We start from the raw sequence: 5,236 nt of genomic DNA, 5'->3' as shown, positions 1-5,236 counted from the left end.
TTTCTCCCCTTCATCAGGGTTAAAAGACTGTTTAAAAACTGGGCCATAAAACTGTCTCATGTTCTAAAATAGGGAAATCATACAGGTCATATTTTCTAAGGACAACATTATTGATAAAAAAAGAGTTGAACTAAAAACTCAACCACTCAAAAATTAAAAAAAAAACATAACAAATGCAAAGCATTCACTTAAATAATGCTTAGGTCAGGGGGAATATAAGAGGTACAATTAGAGTATTATTAGACAATAACGACATTAAGGGCACTAGATATTAGAACTTACAGAATGACTAGCATTGTACTCAGAGAAAATGCATAGCCTGAAATACTTTGCTTTTCAATAAGGAATGACTGTATGCAGGATTTAATTCAATAATTGGCAAACAAAATAGACTTATGTAAAGCAAACCAAAATTATGGCAGACTTAAAAAAATTGGTAAGACATTAGACAAGTTGCTAGCAACTCAAATCAAGAATTAGGAGAAAACATAATCACAGAAAGTGAAGAATTAGAAAGAGGATTTAGTAACTGATATTAAAGTGGGATATTCAATTCCATTACACAGAGACAAATTTGAGATTCTAAGGAATGCACGATTTTCTGAGACAATATTATTTACAATAATCGACTCAAGAAGAAGTAGGGACTCTGAATAGCCCAGTAATCTGGAAGAAGTTTTATTGATTTTTTTAACAGATTTATTGAGATATTATTGACATACAGCATATATGTTTAAGGGACACAATATGATGATATATATCAAAATTATATGATAAAAATAAGGTTAGTTAACAGCTCCAGCTTCTCACATATTTACATTTTTTTTTTTTACCTGTATAAAAGAGACTCCAGGGAGCAATCTGGCCCTTTCTGACATGTTGAGGACATAGTGAGAAGACAACTCTCTATGAACCAGAGTGGATTCTCACCAGACACTGGATCTACCTACACTTTGATCTAGGACTTTCCAACTTCCAGAACTGTGAGAAATAAGTTTCTACTGTTTAAGCCACCTAGTCTATGGCATTTTTATTTTTATTTATTTCTTTTTTTTGGAGAGAGAAAGAGCATGAGTGAGAGAGAAGAAAGAGGGGGAGAGAGAGAGAGAATCCCAAGCAGGCTTCATGTTCAGTGCAGAGCCTGATACAGGGCTTGATCCCATGACCTGAGTCAAAAAGAAGAGTCACATGCTCAACTGACTGAGCCACGCGGGCACCCCTATGGTACTTTTATTATAGCAGCAGCCCGAATGGACTCAGACATGGACATTAATGGGGAAATTGGTGGAATCCAAATACAGTCTGGAATTTGGTTAATAGTAACCTAACAATGTCAGTTGCTTAGTTTTGACAAATGTACCCTGGTGATGTTAAGAGATTGACAATGGGGAAAACTGTGGGATGAATACACTGGAAATCTCTGCACTATCTTTGCAACTTTTCTAGATATCTAAAACAACTATAAAATTAAAAGTTTATTTAAAAATAGAGATGTCACCTTACTTTCACAGATATTGTGACCATTAAAGGTAATACCATAGGTAAGCACGTAGCAGATGCTCAATAAGGAATAGTTGTGTTGAGATAGCTTCGCCTTGGGCTGGAGAGATATTTTTTCTCCCCTTTGGTGCCTCTCAGTAAACATCAGTGTAGGGAATAATTGCAATAGCTTTCATCCAAGAGGAGAGCAGTAGAAAATTTCTCACACAGTTCTGGCAACTTTTTAGTAGTTTTGGACCAAGATTTATTGACAACAACCACCAGCTTACTAACAGCTCTTTGCATCCCTTATCCTGCCACTGCCTCTTTTATTCTTTCTTTTCTTTTTTTTTTTTTAGATCCCATATCTAAGTGAGATCATAGAGTATTTGTCTTTCTCGGTCTGACTTATTCACTTAGCATAATGCCCTCAAGGCCCATCCATGTTGTTGCAGGTGGAAGGATTTCCTTCTTCTTCTTCTTCTTCTTTTGTTTTGATAGCTGAATAATATCCTGTTGTATACAGACCACACTTATTTTCCCATTTGTCCATCAGTGGACACTTAGGTTGCTTCCACGTCTTAGCTATTCTAAATAATGCGGCAGTGAACACAGGAGTGTGTATATCTTTTTGAGTTGGGAGTTTTAATTTCCTTTGGATAAATACCGACAAGTGAAATTGCTGGATCATGTGGTAGTTTTGTTTTAAATTTTTTGAGGAACCTCTGTATTGTTTTCCACAGTGGCTGCACCAATTTACATTCCCAGCAACAGTGCAAAAGGGTTCCCTTTTCTTCGCATCCTAGCTAACATTTGCTGTTTCTTGTCTTTTTGATAATAGCCATTTTGACAGGTGTAAAGGTGATAGTTCATTGTGGTTTTGATTTGCATTCCCCTGATTATTAGTAATGTTGAGCACCTTTTAATGTACCTGTTGGCCATCTGTATGTCTTGTTTGGAAAACTCTCTATTCAGATTCTCTGCTTATTTTTTAATAAAAATTTTTTTTTTGCTCTCGTTGTAAGAGTTCTTTTTAAAATTTTTTTTAATGTTTACTTATTTTTGAGAGAGAGACAGAGAGTGAGTGGAGGAGGAGCAGAGAGAGAGAGGGAGACACAGAATCCGAAGCAGGCTCCAGGCTCTGAGTGGTCAGCACGGAGCCCGAGGAGGGTCTCGAACTCACAAACCATGAGATCATGATCTGAGCTGAAGTCGGACGCTTACCGGCTGAGCCACCCACGCGCCCCTGTAAGAGTTCTTTATACATTTTGGATGTTAAGCTCTTATCTGATATGTGATTTGTAAATATTTCCTCCCATTTGATATGTTGCTTTTTCGTTTTGTTGATAATTTCCTTTGCTATGCAGAAGCTTTGTAGTTTGATGTAGTCCCACTTTTTGATTTTCCTTTTGTTGACTTTGCTTTTGTGAAGTCCAGAAAATCATTGCCAAGACCAATGTCAAGAAGTTTATCACCTATGTTTTCTTCTGGGAATGTTATGGTTTCAGGTCTTACATTCAAATCTTTAACCCTTTTAGAATTAATTTTGTATGTGGTAGGAGACGGTGGTCCAGTTTCATTGTTTTGCATGTGGCTGTCCAGTTTTCCTAGTATCATTTATTGAAGGGACTGTTTATTCTCCATTGTCTATTCTTGGATTCTTTGTTATAGATTAATTGACCATATTTGCGTGGGTTTATTTCTGGGCTCTCAATCCTGTTCTATTGATCTGTGTGTCTAATTTTATGCCGATACCATACTGTTTCGATTACTGCAGCTCTGCAGTGTAGCTTGAACTCAGGAAACGTGATGCCTCCAGTTTTGTTCTTTCTCAAGATTACTTTGACTATTTGGGATATTCTATGGTTCCATACACATTTTTTTTTTAATTTTTTAACGTTTTACTTATTTTTGAGACAGGGAGAGACAGAGTATGAACAGGGGATGGTCAGAGAGAGGGAGACACAGAATCCGAAACAGGCTCCAGGCTCTGTGCTGTCAGCACAGAGCCTGACGCGGGGCTCGAACCCACGGACTGCGAGATCATGACCTGAGCCGAAGTCGGCCGCTTAACTGACTGAGCCACTCAGGCGCCCCATGGTTCCATACACATTTTAAGATTATTTGTACTATTTCTAGGAAAAATGCCATTGGAATTTTGATAGAGACTGCCTTGAATCCATAGATTGCTTTAGGTAGTATGGACATCTGAACAATATCAATTCTTCTATTCCAGAAAACAGAATATATTTCTTTTTATTTGTGTCTTCTCCACATTGCTTTGTAGTTTTCAGCACACAGGTCTTTCACCTCCTTGGTTAAATTTACTCTTGTGTATTTTATTCTTTTTGGTGCAATTGTAAGTGGGATTGTTTTTTAATTTCTCTTTAAGTCCCCTTCACTAATTGTTTTCTGTGTGATCTTTAGCAAATTTGCTCATACGTTCAGAACCTGAATTTCATTTTTAAAAATGTGATAATTGTACCCACCTTACAGTGCTATTGTGAGAACTCATTAACGATATATGTGCATGCAACAACTTCTGTGCCTGCTACATAGTAGTCATTGAGCAAGGACAATCATGCCTCATAGACGCACCTAGTCAGATCCACAAAATATTGGTATTGTTTGCATGTGAGAGTATGACATCCCCAAAGGGGGAGGCTTAAGTCTGTGCTGCCTTCCAGAGGAGTGGGAATAAAACATTTCCACAAATGGTTCTGTACAGTGGTTGTTCTATGGGAAGAGTCTTGTGTGCAGAGTAGTGGATGTGTTTGTGAAAATGAATAAAGGAAACCTTGTTTAAAAGAGAGTAAAATGGCTGCAAACAGCAGCCTCCTTGGTAGTGTATGCGCCTGTTGATTGTACGGGCTGCCCTCAGGGACCTTGGAGACAGCTTTTTCTGGTGGACATTGAAGTTTGGCCTCATGCCTTCTCCAATCTAGGCTCCAGACAGGTGTGTGTGGTGCCTTTGGAAAGACCTGGGGCACAGTGGCCAGGGTCCACATTGACCAAGTCATCATGTCCATCTGAACCAAGTTGCAGAACAAGGAGCATGTGATTGAGGTCCTACATATGGCCAAGTTCAAGTTTCCTGGTTGCCAGAAGATCCAAATTTCCAAGAAGGGGGGCTTTAATAAGTTTTTGTTTGTTTGTTTGTTTTGATTTTTTAAATGTTATTTACTTATTTATAAGTAATCTCTACACCCAACGTGGGGCTCAAACTCACGACTCTGTGACCCCAAGATCAAGAGTCACGTGCTGTTCCAACTTTACTTTTTTTTAAAATTTAATTTAATTTTTTAAATTTACATCCAAGTTAGTTAGCATATAGTGCAACAATGATTTCAGGAGTAGATTCCTTAATGCCTCCTACCCATTTAGCCCATCCCCCCTCCCCCAACCCCTCCAGTAACCTTCTGTTTGTTCTCCATATTTATGAGTCTCTTCTGTTTTGTCCCCCTCCCTGTTTTTATATTATTTTTCTTCCCTTCCCTTATGTTCACTCATATGAGTGAGGTCATATGATATTTGTCTTTCTCTGACTGACTAATTTTGCTTAGCATAATACCTTCTAGTTCCATCCACATAGTTGCAAATGGCAAGATTTCATTCTTTTTGATTGCCGAGTAATTCTCCATTGGATATATATATATATATATAACACATATCTTCTTTATCCATTAATCCATCAATGGACATTTGGGCTCTTTCCATATTTTGGCTATTGTTGATAGTGCTGCTATAAACATGGGGG

The 5,236-nt window shown here is 37.9% G+C and overlaps 1 pseudogene; it reads left to right on the top strand.

The window, feature by feature from the left end:
• The first annotated feature begins 4,279 nt into the window (after nucleotides 1-4,279).
• On the top strand, nucleotides 4,280-4,377 carry LOC113592778 (uncharacterized; annotated as a pseudogene).
• The last annotated feature ends 859 nt before the right edge of the window (nucleotides 4,378-5,236 follow it).

This window comes from Acinonyx jubatus, chromosome E1 (genome assembly GCF_027475565.1).
Source record: "Acinonyx jubatus isolate Ajub_Pintada_27869175 chromosome E1, VMU_Ajub_asm_v1.0, whole genome shotgun sequence".
Lineage (NCBI taxonomy): Eukaryota > Metazoa > Chordata > Mammalia > Carnivora > Felidae > Acinonyx > Acinonyx jubatus.
The sequence above is the reverse complement of the archived record's forward strand: the minus strand, read 5'-3'. Positions and strand labels throughout refer to the sequence as shown.